This window comes from Dendrobates tinctorius, unplaced genomic scaffold, assembly GCF_039654945.1.
Source record: "Dendrobates tinctorius isolate UK_male_01 unplaced genomic scaffold, ASM3965494v1 ptg000296l, whole genome shotgun sequence".
Taxonomy (NCBI): domain Eukaryota; kingdom Metazoa; phylum Chordata; class Amphibia; order Anura; family Dendrobatidae; genus Dendrobates; species Dendrobates tinctorius.
The window spans coordinates 4,555,707-4,582,568 of NW_027361963.1; the positions used below are offsets into that span (position 1 = coordinate 4,555,707).

At 47.1% G+C, this 26,862-nt stretch overlaps 1 protein-coding gene and 1 pseudogene across 1 annotated transcript in view; both read left to right on the plus strand.

Annotated features, from left to right (window-relative positions):
- The window catches only part of LOC141073069 (uncharacterized), a 704,210-nt gene that overhangs the window by 474,770 nt on the left and 202,578 nt on the right, over positions 1–26,862 (plus strand). The window lies entirely within an intron of this gene.
- The window catches only part of LOC141073091 (uncharacterized), a 42,807-nt pseudogene continuing 36,920 nt past the window's right edge, over positions 20,976–26,862 (plus strand).

Here is a 26,862-nt window from a genome sequence, read left to right on the forward strand (position 1 = left end):
TAGCAATGCTGCATTTTAACTCATATGTGTATTTACCTGCCCAGGTGTGTGAACATCAAAAAATTCAGTTATACATGGGAAGTTTTTTATTTAATTGGATTTTAAAAAATATAGTGCACTCAGTAATGGTATCAAATAAGGTTTTTTATTACCATAAACAAACAAAAACATTACACCATTTCATCTTGCCAGTGCACCCGTCCTACATCAGAAATAAAGTAGGCCGCAAATTGGTCCCTCATTTGGCCAACTTCAACGGATGACCTGAGAGTGTGCTGAGTGAATTCAGGCAATGGGTTAGGAGCATCATCGTCCAGTTCAAAGGTCGGGTGCTCTTTAGCCATCACAAAGTTATGTAGAACCACACAGGCCTTCACCACCTCATCGACTGTTTCAAGTTTAAGATTAATGGCCGTGCCCAGAATTCGCCATCTGGAGACAAGAATCCCAAAAGCACACTCGACAGTTCTTCTGGCCCTGGTCAGCCTGTAATTAAATATTTTTGTGGTGTGGTCCAAGTCCCGGCTGGAGTAGGGTTTCAGTAAGTTTCCGCACATTTGAAAAGCCTCATCGCCAACCATTACAAAGGGCAGTGGCGGAGCTTCGGTGTGAGGAAGAGGCCGTGGCATAGGGAAATTAAATTGGTTGCCATACAACCTCCAGCCCATGTCTGAGTTTTTAAAAGCCTGTGAGGCATTACCACGGCCAAATGCTCCAATGTCCACTGCTACAAACATACATCCGGCATCCGCAATGGCCATGAGTACTATTGAAAAGTACTTTTTGTAATTATAGTACTCAGATCCAGTTCTTTTGGGTTTGATGATCCGTATGTGTTTACCATCTACAGCTCCCAAACAGTTGGGAAAATTGCATACTGTCCAGAATTTGTCAGCAATTTCCATCCACTTTTCAGCGGTGGGCAGGGGCAGAAATTCTGGACAAAGAACATTCCAGAGAGGCCGGCAGGTGTCAGCAACAATTCCAGACAAGGTAGAGATTCCAATACGGTACTGGAAGTGTAGTGAAGATAGGGTTTCTCCAGTCGCCAGGAATCTGTGAACAGACAAAGGAGTAAAATTATTATTTATGTATATTATTTTAAAAAACTATAAAATAAAATATTAGTACATTCACGAAAACTAATTACCCAAGGTTTTGAATACTAAATTTAAAAAAAAAACATCAGACCGCACCCCTTGGTTTAATATTACATACCGTAATGTCACCATTAGCCGTTCCTCAGGAGGAATCGCACAACGGAGCTGTGTGTCCTGTCTCCGGATGGATTGTTGGACACGAGCAAGCAAATCCCTGAAACTTTCTTGGGACATCCGGATATAATCTATAAATTTCTCCGGGTTTGCCTGGAGCTCGCTGTAGAGGGTGTGGTATGCCCCACGGCTCTCCCGGAGTTCAACAATCGGATGTATCCATATACGCCGCCGCTGCCGTCTTCGCTCCCTCTCTCTCTTCCTTTGTTCATGGCAAGCAACTGCATACGCCTGAGCCATCGCGATGTCCAAATCCAAGTTGAAGTGAAAACTCTTCCAGCGCAGATCCATGGTCACGAGAAGAATCAAGCAAATGTGAAGAATACTGTAGACAGGGTCTATATATTAACATACCACACCCACAATGAAGTCCCATTGGTCTTGTGTGTTGTTGAATGTTTTTTTTTTCTTTTTTGGGGGGTTTTTCCAAAATCTGTAAAAAACGCAAACGCACAAAAAACGCATACAAACGCACAAAAACGCTGCGTTTTTTTCCTGCATGCGCATAAAAATGCTTGAAAAAAACGCAGCGTTTGTATGCATTTGTATGCGGTTTTTCAATGCGTTTTTTTGCGGGAAAAACGTGCTGCAAAAAAAAGCAAGTGTGAAACAGGCCTCACCCTCATGTCAGTCAGGGAACTGCACCTAGGATAATTAGTCGCCGGATGGGCTGCTTGTTGTGCACTGGTAATTAGACTACTGCAGTAAGGGAATTATCAATGCTGTGGCCGCAGCCCCCCTTCAGCAATATAAGACCCTTCTGTACTGCCAACTAGCCTAACCCACCGCACACACCACGCTGCCACCAGCCACGCTTTACTTAATCAAAGAGTTAATTAAGAGGGTCCGTGGCAAACCCCCAAATTAGTAGAGATTATCTAAAAAAAGCGCATAGTTCGTTTCTTAGAGCATGAAGGCAGACTGATAATTTTTTATAATTTATTCCCAAAAAGGTGGGCAGTGATTACATAGGTAAAAGTTGTTACAAAGTTGAGACAATAAATATGTACAATGCGAATATGAAAATAACATGGATTAAAAAGACAGAGAGTAACACTTACATGTGCTTAGTTGGTATTAGACAGACCATGTGTGGCAAGGGGGGATGGGCAGCAGCAGCCAGACATCCCAAGACATCTGCAGGTCTTGTCGGCATCAAAACTCCATCTCAACTGACTGAAATTTAGGAGGGAATATCTTATCCCTTTGGGTCTGTGACCTCACAAAATGGGCGGTCTGGTGAGGTCCAACCCCCCTTCTCTCCAAGCTGCAATCTATCTAAAAACCTATAATAACCATATCTTAATGAGGGAAGCTCGCACAACCATACATATGGTTGTAGTTCATCGAACCCAACAAGACAACATCAAACATGCCATAATTACGACACTCCGCTTGGGAGCAATCCATATCTCAGTTTCTGGAGAGATTAGAATCATGAAAATTAGGGGTTAGTAAGCTGGGTTCGTGCCCTTCGCAGAAATGTAAGTTTCATAACTCTGTCACAAGCGCAGTGCACGCTGGAGCTTCTTTTAATATTTCCTATACCTGTATGCAAGCTGCATGTTTCAGAACAAAGAAGCACGCAAGCATCCCATAAGCAAAGCATCACAGAAGATAAGCATCCAGCAAAACGGCAGTTATACATGGCATGGAATAAACATTCATCTTCTCTCTTCACACAGGTAATCAACTGAGCCACCCTGCATGTATTTACTCCATTCACTGCCAGCAAGCAGCCTGAATGATACAACTTCCCACCTCTGCTGCCTCTATTTCTCTGCTGTAATATATCCAAATGGTAATCAACTGAGCCACCCTGCATGTATTTACTCCATTCACTGCCAGCAAGCAGCCTGAATGATACAACTTCCCACCTCTGCTGCCTCTATTTCTCTGCTGTAATATATCCAAATGGTAATCAACTGAGCCACCCTGCATGTATTTACTCCATTCACTGCCAGCAAGCAGCCTGAATGATACAACTTCCCACCTCTGCTGCCTCTATTTCTCTGCTGTAATATATCCAAATGGTAATCAACTGAGCCACCCTGCATGTATTTACTCCATTCACTGCCAGCAAGCAGCCTGAATGATACAACTTCCCACCTCTGCTGCCTCTATTTCTCTGCTGTAATATATCCAAATGGTAATCAACTGAGCCACCCTGCATGTATTTACTCTATTCACTGCCAGCAAGCAGCCTGAATGATACAACTTCCCACCTCTGCTGCCTCTATTTCTCTGCTGTAATATATCCAAATGGTACAACTCCATACTTCTGCTGCTTGACCATTTTGCTGCATATTTAAATGTGCTTGCTAAAGCTTTGGTATAATTCATTTGTTGCACTGTATGTAATACTTACTGCTTTAGATCTGTGACTGGGGCCTTTCTAGATCTTATCAGGTGGAAGGTGCTATAGCATTTTGCCACATCTTGGTCTAGTGCCTTTGATCATCTAACCATCCCCTGGTGTGCTGGCCCCAGCTGCCAAATTATACCCAACCATCTCCCACAATCCCTCTCTCCTGACCCTGTAGTGTGGCCTATATATGTAGTAGTTGCTAAGGGGAAGCACGCAGTGTGGGGTACAGCACGCAAGCATCCCATAAGCAAAGCATCACAGAAGATAAGCATCCAGCAAAACGGCAGTTATACATGGCATGGAATTAACATTCATCTTCTCTCTTCACACAGGTAATCAACTGAGCCACCCTGCATGTATTTACTCCATTCACTGCCAGCAAGCAGCCTGAATGATACAACTTCCCACCTCTGCTGCCTCTATTTCTCTGCTGTAATATATCCAAATGGTACAACTCCATACTTCTGCTGCTTGACCATTTTGCTGCATATTTAAATGTGCTTGCTAAAGCTTTGGTATAATTCATTTGTTGCACTGTATGTAATACTTACTGCTTTAGATCTGTGACTGGGGCCTTTCTAGATCTTATCAGGTGGAAGGTGCTATAGCATTTTGCCACATCTTGGTCTAGTGCCTTTGATCATCTAACCATCCCCTGGTGTGCTGGCCCCAGCTGCCAAATTATACCCAACCATCTCCCACAATCCCTCTCTCCTGACCCTGTAGTGTGGCCTATATATGTAGTAGTTGCTAAGGGGAAGCACGCAGTGTGGGGTACAGCACGCAAGCATCCCATAAGCAAAGCATCACAGAAGATAAGCATCCAGCAAAACGGCAGTTATACATGGCATGGAATTAAAATTCATCTTCTCTCTTCACACAGGTAATCAACTGAGCCACCCTGCATGTATTTACTCCATTCACTGCCAGCAAACAGCCTGAATGATACAACTTCCCACCTCTGCTGCCTCTATTTCTCTGCTGTAATATATCCAAATGGTACAACTCCATACTTCTGCTGCTTGACCATTTTGCTGCATATTTAAATGTGCTTGCTAAAGCTTTGGTATAATTAATTTGTTGCACTGTATGTAATACTTACTGCTTTAGATCTGTGACTGGGGCCTTTCTAGATCTTATCAGGTGGAAGGTGCTATAGCATTTTGCCACATCTTGGTCTAGTGCCTTTGATCATCTAACCATCCCCTGGTGTGCTGGCCCCAGCTGCCAAATTATACCCAACCATCTCCCACAATCCCTCTCTCCTGACCCTGTAGTGTGGCCTATATATGTAGTAGTTGCTAAGGGGAAGCACGCAGTGTGGGGTACAGCACGCAAGCATCCCATAAGCAAAGCATCACAGAAGATAAGCATCCAGCAAAACGGCAGTTATACATGGCATGGAATTAACATTCATCTTCTCTCTTCACACAGGTAATCAACTGAGCCACCCTGCATGTATTTACTCCATTCACTGCCAGCAAGCAGCCTGAATGATACAACTTCCCACCTCTGCTGCCTCTATTTCTCTGCTGTAATATATCCAAATGGTACAACTCCATACTTCTGCTGCTTGACCATTTTGCTGCATATTTAAATGTGCTTGCTAAAGCTTTGGTATAATTCATTTGTTGCACTGTATGTAATACTTACTGCTTTAGATCTGTGACTGGGGCCTTTCTAGATCTTATCAGGTGGAAGGTGCTATAGCATTTTGCCACATCTTGGTCTAGTGCCTTTGATCATCTAACCATCCCCTGGTGTGCTGGCCCCAGCTGCCAAATTATACCCAACCATCTCCCACAATCCCTCTCTCCTGACCCTGTAGTGTGGCCTATATATGTAGTAGTTGCTAAGGGGAAGCACGCAGTGTGGGGTACAGCACGCAAGCATCCCATAAGCAAAGCATCACAGAAGATAAGAATCCAGCAAAACGGCAGTTATACATGGCATGGAATTAACATTCATCTTCTCTCTTCACACAGGTAATCAACTGAGCCACCCTGCATGTATTTACTCCATTCACTGCCAGCAAGCAGCCTGAATGATGCAACTTCCCACCTCTGCTGCCTCTATTTCTCTGCTGTAATATATCCAAATGGTACAACTCCATACTTCTGCTGCTTGACCATTTTGCTGCATATTTAAATGTGCTTGCTAAAGCTTTGGTATAATTCATTTGTTGCACTGTATGTAATACTTACTGCTTTAGATCTGTGACTGGGGCCTTTCTAGATCTTATCAGGTGAAAGGTGCTATAGCATTTTGCCACATCTTGGTCTAGTGCCTTTGATCATCTAACCATCCCCTGGTGTGCTGGCCCCAGCTGCTAAATTATACCCAACCATCTCCCACAATCCCTCTCTCCTGACCCTGTAGTGTGGCCTATATATGTAGTAGTTGCTAAGGGGAAGCACGCAGTGTGGGGTACAGCACGCAAGCATCCCATAAGCAAAGCATCACAGAAGATAAGCATCCAGCAAAACGGCAGTTATACATGGCATGGAATTAACATTCATCTTCTCTCTTCACACAGGTAATCAGCTGAGCCACCCTGCATGTATTTACTCCATTCACTGCCAGCAAGCAGCCTGAATGATACAACTTCCCACCTCTGCTGCCTCTATTTCTCTGCTGTAATATATCCAAATGGTACAACTCCATACTTCTGCTGCTTGACCATTTTGCTGCATATTTAAATGTGCTTGCTAAAGCTTTGGTATAATTCATTTGTTGCACTGTATGTAATACTTACTGCTTTAGATCTGTGACTGGGGCCTTTCTAGATCTTATCAGGTGGAAGGTGCTATAGCATTTTGCCACATCTTGGTCTAGTGCCTTTGATCATCTAAGCATCCCCTGGTGTGCTGGCCCCAGCTGCCAAATTATACCCAACCATCTCCCAAAATCCCTCTCTCCTGACCCTGTAGTGTGGCCTATATATGTAGTAGTTGCTAAGGGGAAGCACGCAGTGTGGGGTACAGCACGCAAGCATCCCATAAGCAAAGCATCACAGAAGATAAGCATCCAGCAAAACGGCAGTTATACATGGCATGGAATTAACATTCATCTTCTCTCTTCACACAGGTAATCAACTGAGCCACCCTGCATGTATTTACTCCATTCACTGCCAGCAAGCAGCCTGAATGATACAACTTCCCACCTCTGCTGCCTCTATTTCTCTGCTGTAATATATCCAAATGGTACAACTCCATACTTCTGCTGCTTGACCATTTTGCTGCATATTTAAATGTGCTTGCTAAAGCTTTGGTATAATTCATTTGTTGCACTGTATGTAATACTTACTGCTTTAGATCTGTGACTGGGGCCTTTCTAGATCTTATCAGGTGGAAGGTGCTATAGCATTTTGCCACATCTTGGTCTAGTGCCTTTGATCATCTAACCATCCCCTGGTGTGCTGGCCCCAGCTGCCAAATTATACCCAACCATCTCCCACAATCCCACTCTCCTGACCCTGTAGTGTGGCCTATATATGTAGCAGTTGCTAAGGGGAAGCACGCAGTGTGGGGTACAGCACGCAAGCATCCCATAAGCAAAGCATCACAGAAGATAAGCATCCAGCAAAACGGCAGTTATACATGGCATGGAATTAACATTCATCTTCTCTCTTCACACAGGTAATCAACTGAGCCACCCTGCATGTATTTACTCCATTCACTACCAGCAAGCAGCCTGAATGATACAACTTCCCACCTCTGCTGCCTCTATTTCTCTGCTGTAATATATCCAAATGGTACAACTCCATACTTCTGCTGCTTGACCATTTTGTTGCATATTTAAATGTGCTTGCTAAAGCTTTGGTATAAGCATGACAGAAGATAAGCATCCAGCAAAACGGCAGTTATACATGGCAGTTAGTCAGGGCAGGAGTCAGGTAACCCACACCTTGCCTTCCCCTTTAACCATGTGCTTTATTTTTATCCTCCTGTGTTCCCTTGCCATCCACATTCATCACCCTATCCCCCCTCCATCACGACTCATACACATCAGCCCCTCTATACTTCCCTCTCCCAGGTACAGCTCCCACACACTCCTCACCTTCCTGAGAAACCTCAGCCCATCTTGCCCAAACACATCGCAGAAAAAAACTACTTACAATTCCAACAACTATTGGCTCTTTATCTTCCTTCTCCTACTGATTTCAGGGGACATCTCCCCCAACCCTGGTCCACCATCCCCCAACCTCGACCCCTACCCTACCTCATATCGAAACCACAATAATCTGATTAACATTACTTGCACTCCCTCATCTCAATCTTTTAATTGTGCCCTCTGGAATCCACGGTCTGCTTGTAACAAGCTTCCTTTCCTACACAACTACTTTCTGAACAACTCTCTTAATCTGTTGGCCCTCACTGAAACCTGGATTCAGGATTCTGACACTGTCTCTCCTGCTGCCATTTCCTACGGTGGCTTACAATTCTCTCACTCCCCGAGACCCACAAACAGACCTGGTGGTGGAGTTGGCATACTCCTGTCCCCACAATGCACTTTCCAGGTCATCCCCCCAGTCCCATCACTCTTATTCCCTTCTTTTGAGGTCCACACCATCAGGCTCTTCCGTCCCCTCTCTCTCAGGGTAGCGGTCACATACCGGCCCCCAGGCTCACCCACCCTCTTCCTTGACCACTTTTCAGCCTGGCTGCCACACTTCATGTCCTCAGAACTACCAACCCTCATCCTGGGAGACTTCAACATCCCCATTAACAGCCCTAATTCCACATCTGCATCCCAGCTTCTATCACTAACCACCTCTCTAGGCCTCTCACAGCTTTCAACCTCTGAGACACATAAGGACGGTAACACCCTTGATCTGGTCTTCTGCCGGCTGTTCAATCTCCCACCTAAACAACTCACCGCTTCCACTCTCTGACCACAACATTCTCTCCTTCACGCTCACAAATCCTCGCCCACCCCAGCTCATTCCTACCTACCACACAGTCAGAAATCTACAAGCTATTAACCCTCAGACACTTTCAGATTCCCTACACTCATCTCTGTCCCCAATCTCCTCTCTTTCCTGTCCTAATCTGGCTGTTCATCACTACAATGACACTCTTAGAAGCACCCTTGACCAAGTAGCTCCCCTCACCCTCAGAACCTCCAAACACAGAGTAAAAGAGCCCTGGCTCACATCGCAAACTCAACTTCTCCAGCGATGCTCCAGGAGTGCTGATCGCCTATGGAGAAAAACCCGCACACCAGAAGGCTTCATCCACTTCAAATTTATGTTAAGAACCTATAACGCTGCCCTTCACCTTGCCAAACAGACCTACTTCACCACCCTGATCTCCTCACTAGCCAACAACCCCAAGAAACTTTTTGACACTTTTCACTCCCTCCTCAGGCCAAAAGCACAAGCCCCTATCACAGACATTTGTGCTGATGACCTGGCCTCCCACTTTACAGAAAAAATAGATAATATCCGTCAAGAAATCTGCTCCCAACCACCAAGTGCTGTGACTCCCATCCCTTCCTACATCTCCCCTGGCTCACTCTCCACATTTGATCCCATAACAGAAGAAGTCTCCAGACTCCTCTCTTCTTCTCGTCCGACTACATGCACTACCGACCCCATTCCCTCACATCTCCTCCAGTCTCTCTCTCCAGTCGTCACAACCCACCTAACTACAATCTTTAATCTCTCCCTCTCCTCGGGCATTTTCCCATCCTCCTTCAAACACGCCATCGTTACTCCACTACTAAAGAAACCTGCTCTCGACCCATCCTGCACAAACAACTACAGACCAGTCTCCAATCTCCCCTTCATCTCTAAACTTTTGGAACACCTAGTTTACTCCCGCCTTACCCGTTACCTCTCCATTCACTCCCTTCTAGACCCTTCACAGTCCGGCTTCCGCCCCCTACATTCGACTGAAACTGCACTCATCAAAGTGACCAATGACCTTCTGACAGCAAAACGTAACGGTGACCACTCTCTGCTCATTCTTCTTGACCTATCTGCAGCTTTCGATACTGTTGACCACCATCTCCTACTCTCTAGGCTCCAGTCACTAGGCATTAAGGACACTGCACTCTCCTGGTTCTCTTCCTATCTCTCTGACCGCTCCTTCAGTGTTTTGTTCTCTGGCTCCACGTCATCTCCTGTTCCTCTTGCTGTTGGGGTACCTCAGGGCTCAGTCCTTGGCCCCCTTCTTTTCTCTCTCTACACGGCCCCAATTGGACAGACCATCAGCAGATTTGGCTTTCAGTACCATCTTTATGCTGATGACACACAACTATACACGTCTTCCCCCGACCTTACCCCCGCTGTACTACAGAATGCCAGTGACTGTCTGTCCGCAGTCTCCAATATCATGTCCGCTCTCTATCTGAAACTCAACCTCTCCAAAACTGAACTTCTTCTGCTCCCGCCGTCTACTAACCTCCCTAAATCTGACATTTCCTTCTCCGTGGGTGGTATCACAATAACACCCCGGCAGCAGGTGCGCTGTCTGGGTGTTATGTTTGACACCAATCTCTCCTTTACATCCCATATACAATCCCTTGCCCGCTCTTGCCGCTTACACCTAAAGAACATCTCTAGAATCCGCCCTTTTCTCACTATGGAAACAAAACCCTCACTGTTGCATTGATCCACTCTCGCCTGGATTACTGCAACGCTCTATTAATTGGCCTCCCCGTCACTCGACTATCCCCTCTCCAGTCCATACTCAATGCAGCAGCCAGGATCGTCCATCTGGGTAATCGGTACTCGGACGTGTCCGCTCTTCGCCAGTCCTTACATTGGCTGCCCATTCATTATAGGATCCAATTCAAAGTACTTGTTCTCACCCACAAAGCTCTCCACAGTGCGGCACCCCCTTACATCTCTTCTCTCATTTCTGTCTATCGGCCTAGCCGATCGCTGCGCTCTGCAAACGACTTTCGACTAACCTCTGCACTAATCCATACCTCCCACTCCCGACTCCAAGACTTCTCCCGTGCTGCTCCTATCCTCTGGAATGCTCTACCCCAAGAAATCAGGACTATCCACAATTTGCATAGTTTTAGGCGCTCCCTCAAAACACACCTGTTCAGATCGGCCTATCACATTCACTAATCAAAGTCATTCTATGTGTAAGTGTGCGTGCGTAGCCCATTCACTATCTCCATCCATCCTTCACTCCTGCAAGATGGCTGGACCTTCATTGTAAATACACCATTGTAAATACACACCTGTACTCTGTATCTCCCTCACCTCATTGTAGATTGTACGCTCTCACGAGCAGGGTCGTCTTATTTTGTCTTATTTTGCTTTAATTATTGTATTGTTAGCGTTGTTACTTATGACTTGTGTTTTGAAACTGTTAAACTGCAAAGCGCTGCGGAATATGTTGGCGCTATATAAATAAAGATTATTATTATTTATTCCCTTGCAGGGGGGAAGGGGAGAGAGGATTTCTCACTTGTTTCAGGTGTCATAGAGATGCACGCAGGCAGATAGCTGTGGAGGACAAATGCTTACAGAGGAAGTGCCCTATTGCCAATGCGGACACAGGCTGCTAAGGCGGGGGGAAGGAGGATGCTGCACGCTTGTGACGGGCTACAGTGTCCTCAGTAGAGTGAAATGAGAGATTTATAGCATGTTACAGAAGCATCATACTTTACAGACATATCTTAACATTACAAACTCTTTAACGCTTCCATGGATCCCGGTGATTCTGACATATTGTACTTCATGTTAGTGGTAACATTTCATTCATATAACTTGCATTTGTGAAAAAAACAGAAATTTGGCGAAAATTTTGAAACTTTCGCAATTTTTCAACTTTGAATTTTTATGCCCTTAAATCACAGAAATACGGCACACAAAAAACTTATTAAGTAACATTTCCCACATGGTTACTTTACATCAGCACAATTTGGGAAACCAAATTTTTTTTTATTAGGAAGTTATAAGGGTTAAAAGTTGACCAGCAATTTCTCATTTTTACAACTCCATTTTATTTTTAGGGACCACATCACATTTGAAGTCACTTTGAGGGGTCTATATGACAGAAAATATCCAAAAGTGACACCATTCTAAAAACTGCACCCCTTAAGGTGCTCAAAACCACATTCAAGATTATTAACTCTTCAGGTGCTTCACAGGAATTTTTTGAATGTTTAAAAAAATGAACATTTAACTTTTTTCACAAAAAAATTACTTCAGGTTCAATTTTTTTTTTTATCTTACCAAAGGTAACAGAAGTTGGACTGCAAAAGTTATTGTGCAGTTTGTCCTGAGTAGGCTGATACTTGATATCTGGGGGGGAACCACTGTTAAGCCGCATGGCAGAGCTTGGAAGGGAAGGAGCGCCGTTTGACTTTTTCACTGCAAAATTGGCTGGAATTCAGATTGGACGCCATGTCACTTTTGGAGAGCCCCTGATGTACCTAAACAATGGAAACCCCCCACAAGTGACCCCATTTTGGAAACTACACCCCCCAAGGAACTTATCTAGATATGTGGTGAGCACTTTGAACCCCCAAGGTTTTCACAGAAGTTTATAATGTACAGCCGTACAATTAAAAAATCATATTTTTCCCACAAAAATGAGCTTTTCACCCCAATTTTTATTTTCCCAAGGGTAACAGGACTCTAAAAGTTATGGTGCAATTTGTCCTGAGTATGCTGATACCCCATATATGGGGGTGTAAACAACTATTTGGGCACATGGTAGAGCTCGGAAGGGAAGCAGCGCCATTTGATTTTTTTGGCTGGAATTGAGATCGGACACCATGTCGCGTTTGGAAAGCCCCTGATGTACCAAAACAGTGGAAACCCCCAATTCTAACTCCAACCCGAACCCCAACACACCCCTAGCCCTAATGGGAAAATGGAAATAAATACATTTTCTTTTACTTTTATTATTTTTCCCTAACTAAGGGGGTGATAACGGGGGGTTTGATTTACTATTTATGGCGGTTTTTATGTTTGGCGGCTGTCGCACGCTAAAAGACGCTTTTTATTGTAAAAATAGTTTTTGCATCACCACATTTTGAGAGCTATAATTTTTCCATATTTTGACCCACAGAGTTATGTGAGGTCTTATTTTTTGCAGGACGAGTTGACATCTTTATTGGTACCATTTTCGGGCACGTGACATTTTTTGATCGCTTTTTATTCAGATTTTTGGACGCAGAATGAACAAAAACCAGCGTTTCATGAATTTCTTTTGGGGGATGCGTTTACACCGTTCCGCGTGCGGTAAAACTGATAAAGCAGTTTTATTCTTCGGGTCAGTACGATTACAGCGATACCTCATTTATGTCTTTTTATGTTTTGGTGCTTTTAGGCAATGAAAACAATTTTATATAAACAATTATTTTTGCATCGCTTTATTCTGCGAGCTATAACTTTTTAATTTTTCGCTGATGATGCTGTATGGCAGCTCGTTTTTTGCGGGACAAGATGAGGTATTCAGCGGTTTCATGATTATTTATATGCGTCTTTTTGATTGCGCGTTATTGCACTTTTTGTTTGGCGGTATGATGATAAAGCATTACTTTTTTCTTCGTTTTTTATTTTTATTTTTTTAAGGGGTTCAATAAAAGGGGTTAACTAGTTGACAGTTTTATAGGGAGGGTCGTTACGGACGCAGTGATACCAAATATGTGTACTTTTATTGTTTTTTTATTTTCAAAAAATGAATTTATTAGGGAATAATTTTTTTAAATTTATTTAGCGATATTTTATTAATTATATTTACACTTTTTTTTAACTTTATTATACTGTCCCAGGGTGGACATCACTGTCCACTGTGACATCAGCGATCTGACACAGGCGCTGCACAGGCTTCCTCATGCCAGCGCTCTGCAGGCAGTGAGGAAGGCGGCTCCCTGAAGGCCCTCTTCGCCATATTGGATCCGGGGACCTGCAGGGAAGGAGGCCCCCAGAGCAGCGCAGCACATCGCACTGCTCTGGGGGTCTCAGGGAAGCACAGAGGGAGCCCCCTCCCTGCATGCGTCTCTCCTATCCCCCCGGTACACTGCGATCATATTTGATGTGCCAGGGGTTAAAGAGCCGGGGGCAGTCCGTGACCACCCCTGACACATAGTGCCGGGTGTCAGCTGTGATAAGAAGCTGACACCTGGCCGCGATCAGCGGCGCTCCTCACAGGGAGCGCCCCTGATTGCTATGACATACTATTCCGCCCTTGGGACTTATGTCCCAGGTCACATGGATGGAATAGTACGTCTAATGTAGGAAAGGGGTTAAATACTCAATTTCTGCATTCCCCATTTGTATGCACTTTTTTTTTTTAAACAGAACGTCAAACACCTCTGTATTGCATGTTGTGCCTTACTATGTGACATAACCCACAATTTTGAACTTGGTGAAATTATACTACGGACAGTTTTGGGAGCAATTTTTATTAAACTTTTTTTACTTTTTGTGAAAGCAAGAAGGAGCTACACTGCTCTTTATTTTAAATACAAGTACAGTAAATGAAAAATAAAAAAAATAGAATTAGACATACCGGTAATTCGGTTTCTAGGAACCTTCCACGTCGGTATACGGAGGTTGCCTCTTTGCCCTGATGGGGGACAGGAAACACAGAGGGGTTAAAAGGCCCTCCCACCTCCCAGTGACATAACTGAGACCATAGCCCAGGTTTACCTTCCCAGATTTTATCCAGGAATATAGGGTGGGAATTAGTGCCGTCGTGGAAGGTTCCTAGAAACCGAATAACCGGTAAGTCTAATTCTATTTTCTCTAGTCACCTTCCACGACGGTATACGGAGGAATACCAACTAATTTGGCACTAGGGAGGGACAACGGCCTGGAGAACTTTTCGGCCGAAGACTAGATCCCAACTGGATGATACGTCCAGTCTATAATGTTTTGAAAAAGTATGCAGTGAGGACCACGTTGCTGCCCTGCAGATCTGCTCTGTAGATGCACCTGCTTTTTCTGCCCAGGACACTGATGTGGACCTGGTTGAATGGGCCTTGATCCCCACTAGGGGGAGACATATTTTGAGTGATATATGCTTCCGCTATCGCTTTTTTTTTATCCAATCGGCGATAGTGCTCTTTGCCATCTTTTTCCCCTTCTTTTGACCTGAGGGATGGACAAACAGGTTCTGATCAACTCTGCAAGGACGGGTTTGCTCCAAATAATGCAGGACAATGTGTTGGACATCAAGAGTATGGAATTTGTCCTCCTTAGAGTTTGCTGGATTTTGGCAAAATGATGGTAGGACGATTTCTTGGGAATGGTGGAACTCAGAGACTACTTTTGGAAGGAAGGAAGGATCGAGACGAAGGACTATTGAGTCGTCTCTAACAAGCAAATAAGGTTCCCTTATTGATAGGGCTTGTAATTCGCCTACTCTCCTAGCCGTGGTTATGGCTACCAAGAAGACTGCTTTGTATGCCAGGATTTGAGGAGAACAGGAAGACAAAGGTTCAAAGGGTGGACCTGTGAGCCCCTGGAGCACCAAGTTGATATCCCATAGATGGACTATCAACTGTTTCTTAGGGTTCATTCTGATGGCCGAAGTCATGAACCTCTTAATCCAGCGATGACCTGCTAGATCCTGGTCAAAAACAGAGCTGAGACCTGAACCTAAGGCCGATCTCTAAGCCTTTTTGTAAAAAATCCAGAGTTTGCAACATATTTAGGCTAAGTGGATCTGGTAGGTTAGGTAGACAGAAGGATGAAAATTTTTTCAAAATTTTATTGTAGATAGCGTTGGTTACTGGCTCCTGGATTTTTGCAGGGTAGCAATTACTGGGTCTGACAACCCCTTGGCTTTCAGTACTTGGGCCTCAGTAACCATGCTGCTAGATTCCACTTCTGAGAATTTGAGTGAATGGGCCCCTGCGAGAGGAGGTCGTCTTCTACTGGTAAGAGACCCGGGCCATGTACTTGCATCTCGGTGATCAAGTTAAACTAACTTCTTTTTGGCCAAAACAGGGTTACCAAGATAGTTGGGGTCTGGTGATCTCGAATCTTCCTCAAAACTTTTGCCAGAATTGGAATTGGTGGGAAGGCATAGGCCAGGTAGAAGTCCCAATTCTGGTCTACGGCATCCACACCCCTGTAATTGTCCCTGGGGTTTAGGGAGAAGAAGGCTTCGACCTGCGCGTTTTGGTGAGAAGCAAAAAGATCGATTTCTGGTAGGCCCCACCTGTCTACCAGCATTTTGAAGCTTCGGTTGTTTAGACTCCATTCCCCCGGGTGGATGTCCTGGCAACTTAAATAGTCTGCCTGTATGTTGGAAGTGCCTTTTAGATGGACCACCGTCAGGGACAACAGGAGTTTTTCGGTCCAACAGAATATTCGAGCGGAGATTCTTTTTAGATTGCTGAACTTTGTACTGCCCTGGTGCTTGATATAAGCAACTGTGGTCATGTTGTCCGAATATATTCGGATGTGCTGTCCAGCAATCTGGCAACTGGCCGCCAGAAGGGCTTCTTCCACAGCCTTCAGTTCCCTGAAATTGGATGATTTTCTGCTCATTGTCTGGTCCCAGAGTCCCTGGAACGGAATATGATTTACCATGGCCCCCCCAGCCCCTTCTGCTGGCATCCAACGTGACTGGAGTCAGCCGGGACCTGGTTCCCACTTACACCTCTGCAGAGGTTTCTGGAGTTCATGCACCATGCTAAGGAGGCTATTACTCGACCCGGCGTGTGCACTTTCCTGTTCAGCGTACCGGGATGACCGTTCCAGTTCTCTAAGATGCGAGTCTGAAGGATTTTGGAGTGGGCTTGAGCCCAGGCTACCTAAATCCTAACTCACACACAGCCGAGGCTAGCGGATTCATAATGAGTCAGTCTCCAGTCTCACACATCCGTCATCACACACACAACTAGCCATCAGAGTCTATATTAGCGCAGGGCCGAGCCGCCATGTGAACCTTTTATAGCAGCGTCCTTCCGGGACCTTCCTGATGGTCCAATCCGAGCTGCTTGAGGACCTGAGCATGTGACCTCCGACCTCCAATGAGAGATCGTCCCACGGGCATGCTCAGTAGGCTGCAAAACGGACTTATCCTCTGGAGCTGCTGCTAGTGCGGATTGCTAAAGCTGGAGCAGAGGTGGCAGCAGCAGCCAACCTGCCCGCACTCGCCTGAGCAAGACGCCGGGAGCGAGGCCTCTGCTGAGCAGCCTCCTCTGCGGCCGGCACTGAAGGGGAGAGCACAGAAGGCGAGGCCGGGGATTCCTCCTGTGCCGGAGCCCGACCCCTCACACGCCTTCCTCCATGACAGGCGGTCTGCCGCGTCTGAGGGGGCGCCGGGTCTAGTGAGCGGAGGCGCTCGCTGTGCACAGACCTGTATGGGGGACGCAATGTGACCCCGGCCTTAGGCCATGTGCACACGATGCAGATTTGCAGCGTTTCCGCAGCGGATTTTACCGCGCAGAAACGTTGCATATCCGCATTGTGATGTACAGTACCTATAAAATGAATGAAAAAAAAAACCGCTGTGCAGACGCTGCGGATTTTTCCGCGCGGTTTTCCTGCGGTACAAAATCAGCAGCATGTTGCTTCTTTTGTGCGGTTTTCTATCTCCCCTGTTACCAAATCCGCAGGGGGAAAACCACACAAAAACCGCATGAAAACCGCGTGAAAAATGGAAGAAATCCGCAGGAAAAATGCAGGTCATTTGACCTGCGGTTTTCTTCCATTCTGCACGGAAAAATCCGCAGGGCTCAAAACTCCGTCTGCACTCAGCCTTATGGAGACAAGGACGGAGCCGCGCAGTGTGAGGAGAGAGCCGGGAATGTGGCGCCTCCTGGTGGCCGGAGGGATCCTGCAGCCCTCTCTACACACAGCAGTCAGCGCTGAGGAGGGACAGAGCGGAAGCCCTCACTATACAGCGCCCACAGGGAACCCCGCACACTCCCGGGGCAGCGCCATGTAACAGCAGCCCCACGCAAAACACAGCGCCCCCACATAGACCCACAAGCAGCGCCCCCTGCAGAGTCTATGTGCAGCTACAGGAGGAACTGCGGAGCGGCCGCCACCGAGGGAGAAGCGGAGCCCAGCGCGGACTGCAGCAGAGGAGACACAGGCCCCGCCCCCTCACCGCACGTGACCGGGTCACATGGGCATGACGTCACCACAGGTCTTTCACCACTTCTCTCCTGAGCCCCGCCCCCTGGTCACATGACGGTGACGTCACCACAGGTCCTTCACCACTTCTCTCCTGAGCCCCGCCCCCTGGTCACATGACGGTGACGTCACCACAGGTCCTCCCGCGCTCAGTGCAGCCGCTCCGTCCCGGGTGTGCGCAGCTCGTGTTCTCTGGGGTCAGCCAGCAGCAGATTTCCGGTTCCCGCCATTCCGGTGAGATGACAGGAGGGTTTGTGGTGAATCTGTGAGAGGAGAGTGTGGGGGGAGATCAGAGCTGTTCCTGTGGAGGCTCCTGCTCCATGTGACTGCGGCTCCTCAGTGTTGGGGACGGGCAGCATTGTATGGGGGATGTGCAGCGTCTCCTCCTCCCCTCACGGCCCCCGCTGGAGGTGTAGTTACCACGGTGACCGTCCCCTGCTGTAGGTGTAGTTACCACGGTGACCGTCCCCCGTTGGTGGTGTAGTTACCACGGTGACCGTCCCCCGTTGGTGGTGTAGTTACCACGGTGACCGTCCTCCGCTGGCTGTGTAGTTACCACGGTGACCGTCCTCCGCTGGGGGTGTAGTTACCACGGTGACCGTCCCCCGCTGGGGGTGTAGTTACCACGGTGACCGTCCCCCGCTGGAGGTGTAGTTACCACGGTGACCGTCCCCCGTTGGTGGTGTAGTTACCACGGTGACCGTCCCCCGCTGGCTGTGTAGTTACCACGGTGACCGTCCCCCGCTGGCTGTGTAGTTACCACGGTGACCGTCCTCCGCTGGCTGTGTAGTTACCACGGTGACCGTCCTCCGCTGGAGGTGTAGTTACCACGGTGACCGTCCTCCGCTGGAGGTGTAGTTACCACGGTGACCGTCCTCCGCTGGAGGTGTAGTTACCACGGTGACCGTCCCCCGCTGGGGGTGTAGTTACCACGGTGACCGTCCCCCGCTGGAGGTGTAGTTACCATGGTCACCGTCCTGCTGGAGGTGTAGTTACCACGGTGACCGTCCTCCGCTGGAGGTGTAGGATTTTGCATACCTCTCAACTCTTCAAGTAGGGAAAGAGGGACAGGGGTTGCGGGGTGCGCAGCGGCAGACTTTAGGCCACGCCCTTGACCAGTGTCGCAGTTCGGTGCCATGGGCCCACCAGTAGCAGTGACTTTGGGGGCTTTCACTTTTCACCTGCATACAGCTGTTACACTCCCCTCGCTCACAAATTCCCCTCTGTCTCCATTTAATAATAAGCTGTAGAGTTTGGTGAATGATGAGGAGATGCGGCGTTCTGCCAAGTCCTGTCCATAGAGTGGGGATGGGACACCAGATCTGCAGCGGAGCCCACCGGGGGATTCCCCTGTTACCCTACGGGCCAGTCCGACCCTGACCACACCCATTTAGCGCTGCTGATCACTGTTTCATAAACAATAATTATAAAGAGAAAAAAATAAACTTATTTACAAGTAATGAAATAAAGTATTAATGCAAACATGTTAATAAGCCGCACAATCCATCACAGCTCCGCTCTATGAGGCCGGGGTCACACAGGGGAGAAACTCGGACGAGTCTCACATCTTAACACCCGGCACTCAGGAGCTGAGCGTGCGGCCCCGTGTCTCTCTGTGCGCGGCCCCGTGTGGCTCCGTGCGCGGCCCCGTGTCTCTCTGTGTGCGGCCCCGTGTGGTCCCGTGTACATCGCGCTGATCCACTTCCTAAATTTGGAACCAAATTCATATTTTTGTAAAGATGCAGATAAAAATGACCACTCAGGAGAATCGAAGGCCTTAGCCGCATCCAGCGAGGCCAAGACCCATTCATTGTCTGGCACCAGGGAACTGCACTGGACACTGACTGAACTCTCCTAACATTAATAGATGTATTTGTCCCGGACATGAAACCGGTCTGGTCTGGATGTATTATTCCTGGTATCACCGAATTTAATCTAGAGGCCAGGATTGTAGTGAAGATCTTATAGTCCACATTTACCAACGATATGGGGAGGCACCTCACATTTATCAATAGGAGCTTACAAGTCTGATATTTGGCAACAGAAACTAATTTATTGTCATTGATCTTTACAGGGGTTCTCTGGGCATGTGATATTGACATCCTATCCAAATCTGTGAGGGTCCGAAACCTGGCACCCCCAACAATCAGCTGTTAGCTCCGGCCTCCTGGGTGCTTCAGAACAGCCACTGTTCAGTGTCTGATATTGAGGAGGATAGGTTATCAATATCATACCCCTATAAGGTGCACCTGTCCTCGACCACCGCTGATGCACAGCAGAGGTGGACGGCGACCTTGACAACCAGCAGCAAATTATAGAATTAAAAAATCCTTCCGTTACTGAGAACCAAGCAGATTTTTAATAAGAGGTAAATGACAAATGTTGTGACATGATCAATATTCCCACAAAATATAGACATTACCAATATGCAATCAGGTATAGGCAACTTCCATCCTCCTGCACGCCCCCACTTTCCCCTTTCCGGTTCCCACTCTATACTTACACCCGCAGAGCCTTGTACAACATGTCGCGGGGTCACCACGACTGTAGCAGACCCAAAATCCACCCATACATACAGCGTGGAACGCACACAAGTCTACTTCCGCCCGTACTCTTTCCTGATAGGACAATCAGTATCACGTGATAAATCCTTTTCCTTTTCTACATCTCCTGGGAGTTGTAGTTTGTTTGACATCGCGATATTATAAGCGGAACTGGAATACAAACTACAATTCCTATAGTGAACCACACAGCGCACAGGCAAAATTGGATTTTCTGTATATAGCATGTGCAGTGCGAGAAAAGTAAGATCCCGAGCGGGACAGAGTCTCAAAATTGAGACTGTCCCGCTGGATCCGGGACTGGTGGGAGGTATGATTTTGGGTGGTGAACGGAGAGGTGACTGCTGGGACAATTTAAAGGACAGCACTGGAGTATTCTGGGTGATGAGCGGAGAGGTGACTGCTGGGACATTATATAGGATGGCACTGGAGGATTCTGGGTGATGACCGGAGAGGTGACTGCTGGGACATTATACAGGATGGCACTGGAGGATTCTGGGTGATGAGCGGAGAGGTGACTGCTGGGACATTATACAGGACGGCACTGGAGGATTCTGGGTGATGAGCGGAGAGGTGACTGCTGGGACATTATACAGGACGGCACTGGAGGATTCTGGGTAATGAGCGGAGAGGTGACTGCTGGGATATTATACCGGAGAGCACTGGAAGATTCTGGGTGATAACTGTATCATTGTTGTCAGGTTTCTATAAGGTGTCAGGACGTCGCTGTCTATATCTCCATGGAGGAGTGGGAGTATCTAGAAGGACACCAGGATCGGTACCAGGCCGTGATGATGGAGGAGCGCCGGCCTCTTACACTACGAGGTGAGCAGCGAGGCTCCTTGTTGGCTCCGGTGGATGTGATGACATCTCTCCGGCGTCCTCCTATAATAGATGAGTTTTCTCCAGACTTGCTCTGGTTTTCTCTACATTTTCTCTGTCTGACAACAGCTTTCATTTCCCTGATTATTTCCTTCTGATCTGTGAGTCGCGGTTTCTCCGCTGTTGTCATGTCTTCATTAGAGGTGGACGATCCTGAACACTGACTTCTCCCAGAAGTCCATGTTACTGTTCCGGTTTGGGAGCCCGAACACAGCTTGTTGTAAAGCTGCAACACAGCCAATCAATAAGCTTTTTCTGTGGGGACACTTCCGGCCCCATCACAGACTTGTCAGGTATTGGCATGGCTGTGATTGGCCGGTGCACTGTGTAAAATATAAAAAGAGACTTGGGGTAGGTGAAGCAGACAGCTGGGGGCTGGTATTCTCAGGCTGTTAGGTGGTCATGGATATTTAGCCCCCGCCCAGAAATGGCACATCCATTAGATGCGCCAAAAGTTCTGGCTGCTGGTAATAGTTTTGGGGTTGGTGTCAGCTGTGTAATGTTCGCTGACATTAAGCCCGGATGGCAGTAATGGAGAAGTGTCTACCCCACTAGTAACCCCATAATCAAAAGGAAGAAAGACACACAGAAACAAATCAAAGACATTGTCAGCTGTCCGCCCAGAATCCATCATGATGATGTCCCACGACGAGCCAGAACTCTGCTACATCTGGTTGCATTGCTGAGCGGTGACACCGGTAATGTCAGCCCTGAGGTCAGTGTGAGAGCGAGGCTGCGTGTGATTGTATAGAAACTGTCCTCAGCCTGTGCGGAGCAGAAATGTGTGTCACACTGTATATTGTGTTACTGTATATGTGTATATATAACCACACACACGTTACACAATATACAGCGTAACTCACATTTGTGCTCAGGCTGAGGACAGTTTATTCCAGCAGCTCCGCGGCGTCCTCCGGCCTCCAATACACCTTTCAGGCTGATGAGATAGATGTTGAATCTCATCCATCAGCTACAAAGGTCGTCTCCTGCTTTACTCCGCGCTCTGTCTCCTCCGCGCGCTCTGTCTCCTCCGCGCGCTCTGTCTCCTCCGCGCGCTCTGTCTCCTCCGCGCGCTCTGTCTCCTCCGCGCGCTCTGTCTCCTCCGCGCGCTCTGTCTCCTCCGCGCGCTCTGTCTCCTCCGCGCGCTCTGTCTCCTCCGCGCGCTCTGTCTCCTCCGCGCGCTCTGTCTCCTCCGCGCGCTCTGTCTCCTCCGCGCGCTCTGTCTCCTCCGCGCGCTCTGTCTCCTCCGCGCGACCTGTCCGGTTTGGTGGCAGGAAAGCGCATTCACGATACCTGACAGGACGCTGCCCTCACCCGACCTCTCGAGCAGACGTCTTTACGCAGCCCGTCCTACAACCTCACAGCTGGGAAACTGCTGGGAGCGGGCATATTTAACCACTTAACGACTGGAGTTATTTTCCTTTTTGCGTTTTCGGTTGTTGCTCCCCTTTTTCTCAGAGCCATACCTTTTTTTTATTTTTCTTCAAAATGGCCATGTGAGGGCTTGTTTTTTGCAGGACGAGTTGTGTTTTTGAACGACACCATTGGTTTTAACATATCGTGTAGTGGAAAAGGGAAAAAAAATTCCAAGTTCAGTGAAATTGATAAAAAATACAATTCTACAGTTGTGTGGGGTTTTTTTTAACACCATGTTCACTAAATGCTAAAACTGCCCTGCCATTATGATTCTCCAGGTCATTACGAGTTCGTAGACACCAAACATGTCTAGGTTCTTTTTTATTTAAGTGTGAAAAAAATCCAAACTTTGGTTAAAAACAAAAATGGCGCCATTTTCTGAGATCTGTAGCGTCTCCATTTTTCATGATGTTGGGTTGGGTGATGGTTTATTTTTTGCGTGCCGAGCTGATGTTTCTATTGATATCATTTTGGTGCAGATACGATCTGTTGATCGCCCGTTATTGCATTTTATTGCCATGTAGCGGCGACCAAAAAAAACGTAATTCTGGCGTTTTGAATTTTTTTGAAGTTTTGGTCGATATTTTTTGCATTTATTTATGAAAATAACAAAAATTTTTAAATTTTCAAACTTTGAATTTTTTTGCCCTTAACCCTTTTCTGCCATCGGACGATATAGTACGTCCGATGGCAGCACCCCCGCTTTGATGTGTGCTCCGGCGGTGAGCCCGCATCAAAGCCGGGACATGTCAGCTGTTTTGAACAGCTGACATTAGCCCGCGATAGCCGCGAGCGGAATCGCAATCCGCCCACGTCTATTAACTAATTAAATGCCACTGTCAAACTCTGACAGCGGTATTTAACAAGCGCTCCCGGCCATCCGGCCGGAAATGCGCTCACCGGTGACCCCCGTCACGTGATCAGGGGGTCATCGGTTCATCGGCATGACCACCAGAGTTCTACTTGAGACCTCTATGGTTGTTCATGCCAGATTGCTATGAGCACCACCCTGTGGTCGGCGCTCATGGCAGTGCAGTAAATCTGCTACATAGAGGGGATCTGAGCATTGCCTCTATGTAGCAGAGCTGATCAAGCTATGGCAGCTTCTAGCCTCCCATGGAGACTATTGAAGCATGCCAAAAGTAAAAAAAAAAAAATCTTTTAAAAATATGAAAAAAATAAAAAAAAACAAATGTTCAAATCACCCCCCTTTCGCCCCATTCAAAATAAAACAATATAAAAAAAACCCACACATACAGATATTAGGTATCGCCGCATTCAGAATCGCCCAATCTAGAAATAAAAACAAGGATTAACCCGATCGCTAAACGGCAAAGAGAGAAAAAAAAAATCAAAACGCCAGAATTACGCTTTTTTAGTCGCCGTGACAGTGCATTAAAATGCAATAACGGGAGATCAATAGATCGTATCTGCACCAAAGTGGTATCATTAAAAACGTCAGCTCAGCACACAAAAAATAACCCCTCACCCAACCCCAGATCATGAAAAATGGAGATGCTACGGGTCTCGGCGAAATTGTTCTTTTTTTTGTTTGTCCTTTAACAAACTTTGGAAAAAAATGTCATCACTTAAATAAAATAGAACCTAGACATGTTTGGTGTCTGTGAACTAGTAATGACCTGGAGAATCATAATGGCAGGGCAGTTTTAGCATTTAGTGAACCTCGCACAAAAGCCAAACAAAAAAGTGTGGGATTGCACCTTTTTTGCAATTTCACCGCACTTGGAATTTTTTCCCGTTTTTCTGTTACACAACATGGTAAAACCAATGGTGTCAATCAAAAGTACAACTTGTCCTGCAAATAATAAGCCCTCACACGGCCATATTGACGGAAAAATAAAAAAGTTATGGCTCTGGGGAGAAGGGGAGCGAAAAACGAAACCGCAAAACCGAAAAAAGCTGGTCATTATGGGGTTAAACATTTCCCACATGTCTACTTAATATCAGCACCATTTTTGAAACATTTTTTTTTGTTAGGAAGTTAAAAGAGTTGAATCTTTATCAGCAGTTTTTCTAACAAAATTTACAAAACCAATTTTTTTTAGGGGCCACATCCCATTTGAATTGACATTGAGGGGCCCATGTGACAGAAAATACCCTAAAGTGACACCATTTTAAAAACCACTCCCCTCAAGGTGCTCAACACCACTTTCAAGAAGTTTATTAACTCTTTAGGTGCTTCACAGTAATTGAAGCACTGTAGAAAGAAAAAATGAAATTTTTGTTTTCCAGGACGTCCCTCCTGACAGCACCAGGGAGGATGTCCCTCGCCTCCTTGCAGGGACAGGAAGAGCACACAAGAGGTTAAAAACAGTCTCCACCCCCATTCCCTCAGTGTTTCTTCCTGTCCCTGCACGGAGGGACGCACAAGAGGAGTCGGCTTACCTCAGGGGTCCAGGGGGATCGGGCGGCCCTGCCAATCCTTCCTCCTGCGAAGCGGCCCAGGCACTGAAACCCTCCTGGGTGGGGGTCCCTCAGCCACAGAGACCAGGGGAGGACGAGCCCCCTGGGTAGAGCTGCTTCCTCCGGAGAGCGGAGGCTCTCAGCTCCGACGCCGGCTGCAGCGCGGGGACTGGAAGTCACGTGCAGAGAGGCCGCGATGCACTTCCGGTGACGTCAGAGCACCGGAAATACAGGCCGCCAGCGGGCGCTTTGAAGGAGCAGAGCGCGGTTCCAGCGAGACAGGCAGCACCCTCCTGTCCTGACCTCGCAGAGTCTCTCAAACAGCAATGGAGAACCAGGGCAGAATCGACCCGGATGGGGTAAGTGCACATAGCGCAGGCCGACCGACTGAGACCCTGACTGCCCAGATCAGAGCCTGACTGTCCCTCTCTTGCACTATGCAGGAAAAGGCACAGCTGACAGCGCCCATTCCCACGACCAAACTGGCGGAGAAAGACCCAGGGAAGCCCAATAAGTGTCCTGTATGCAGAGTTAAGCTCCCCAGCAAGCACAAGAAATTGCTGTGTGACACTTGTACGGCCAAAGTAATGAAAGGCGAACAGCCGTCCCTCCTATCGGAGATGAGATCGCTGATTCGAGAGGAGGTCCAGGCTTCCGTGGCCACCTTGGCCCAGCCACAGCCAGTCCAGGCCCCAGTGCTAAGCGAACCAGACAGGAGATGGAGCTTAGTTCGGAGGAAGGGTTCTACTCCTCGGAGTCGGATCAGGAAGAAGGCGAGCTGGGCACTAGCGAACCGGAGTATGGGAAAAGATACCTCTTTTCCTTGGATGATACAATCTGGTTCAGGCGGTCAGAGACACAATGCAGATTGAGAAGGTCCAGAAACCTCAGTCCAGGCAGGACATGATGTTCGGGGGGCCTTAGGGCGCAGAGAAAAGTGGTATTTCCTGTGAACGACCATGTGCGAGCTATGGTCCTGGAGGAATGGGAGGAGGCGGAAAAACGTCTCGTCATATCCCGGGACTTTAAGAGACGGCTCCCCTTCGACCCCGAGGACATAAAAGAATGGGAGGTAGTTCCCAAGATTGATGTCCCTGTGGCAAAAGTAGCCAAGAAAACAATGATCCCTTTTGAGGACGCGTCTAGTCTGAGGGACCCAATGGATAGGAAGGCGGATGGCCTGGGAAACATCAGCAGCCTTAATTAAGACAAACGTAGCAGCTACTTCGGTAGCAAGGTCTATGTGTTTATGGTTGGGCCAGTTAGAGGAACATTTAACCAGGGCTGTGGAGTCGGAGTCGTGGAGTCGGAGTTAGTTTTGGTTGGAGTCGGTAGAAATGTACCGACTCCGACTCCAGCTTTAAACAAAATGTATTAATATTTCATAATTGAACTTTCATATGAATTTTATAAATGTTACTCAAATATATATGTTCTATCAAACTATGAACAACAGTGATAAGCAGTTCTGCTGGAGATAGAGACATTTCTTACTTCTTGTGTGTCACTGTTCTCCACTGCCCTTATCTAATCTTATACTTGGTTAACCTCATGCTGCCCCAACCCCCCTACTTACAATGTATGAAACTGAAAGTGAAAATGTGTTGCAAATTCTTAGTAGTAAAGCTCCTCCTCTAGACTAGATCATACTAGGTGTGCGTCTTCCAAGCATCTCACAGCTGCCTGCTACTCAGAAGAGGAAGACTGTAAGAAGTATTATCCTTTCAACAAACTTTGCATCAGTTAACTGTGAGTACATGAGGAATAATAACAGTATTACTGACCACTATATCAGTTGTACGACCTGGCAATCATTTTGTACAATTGTTTTTAGGAAAAACAATTGTCATTTGGGTTGTGAATGCA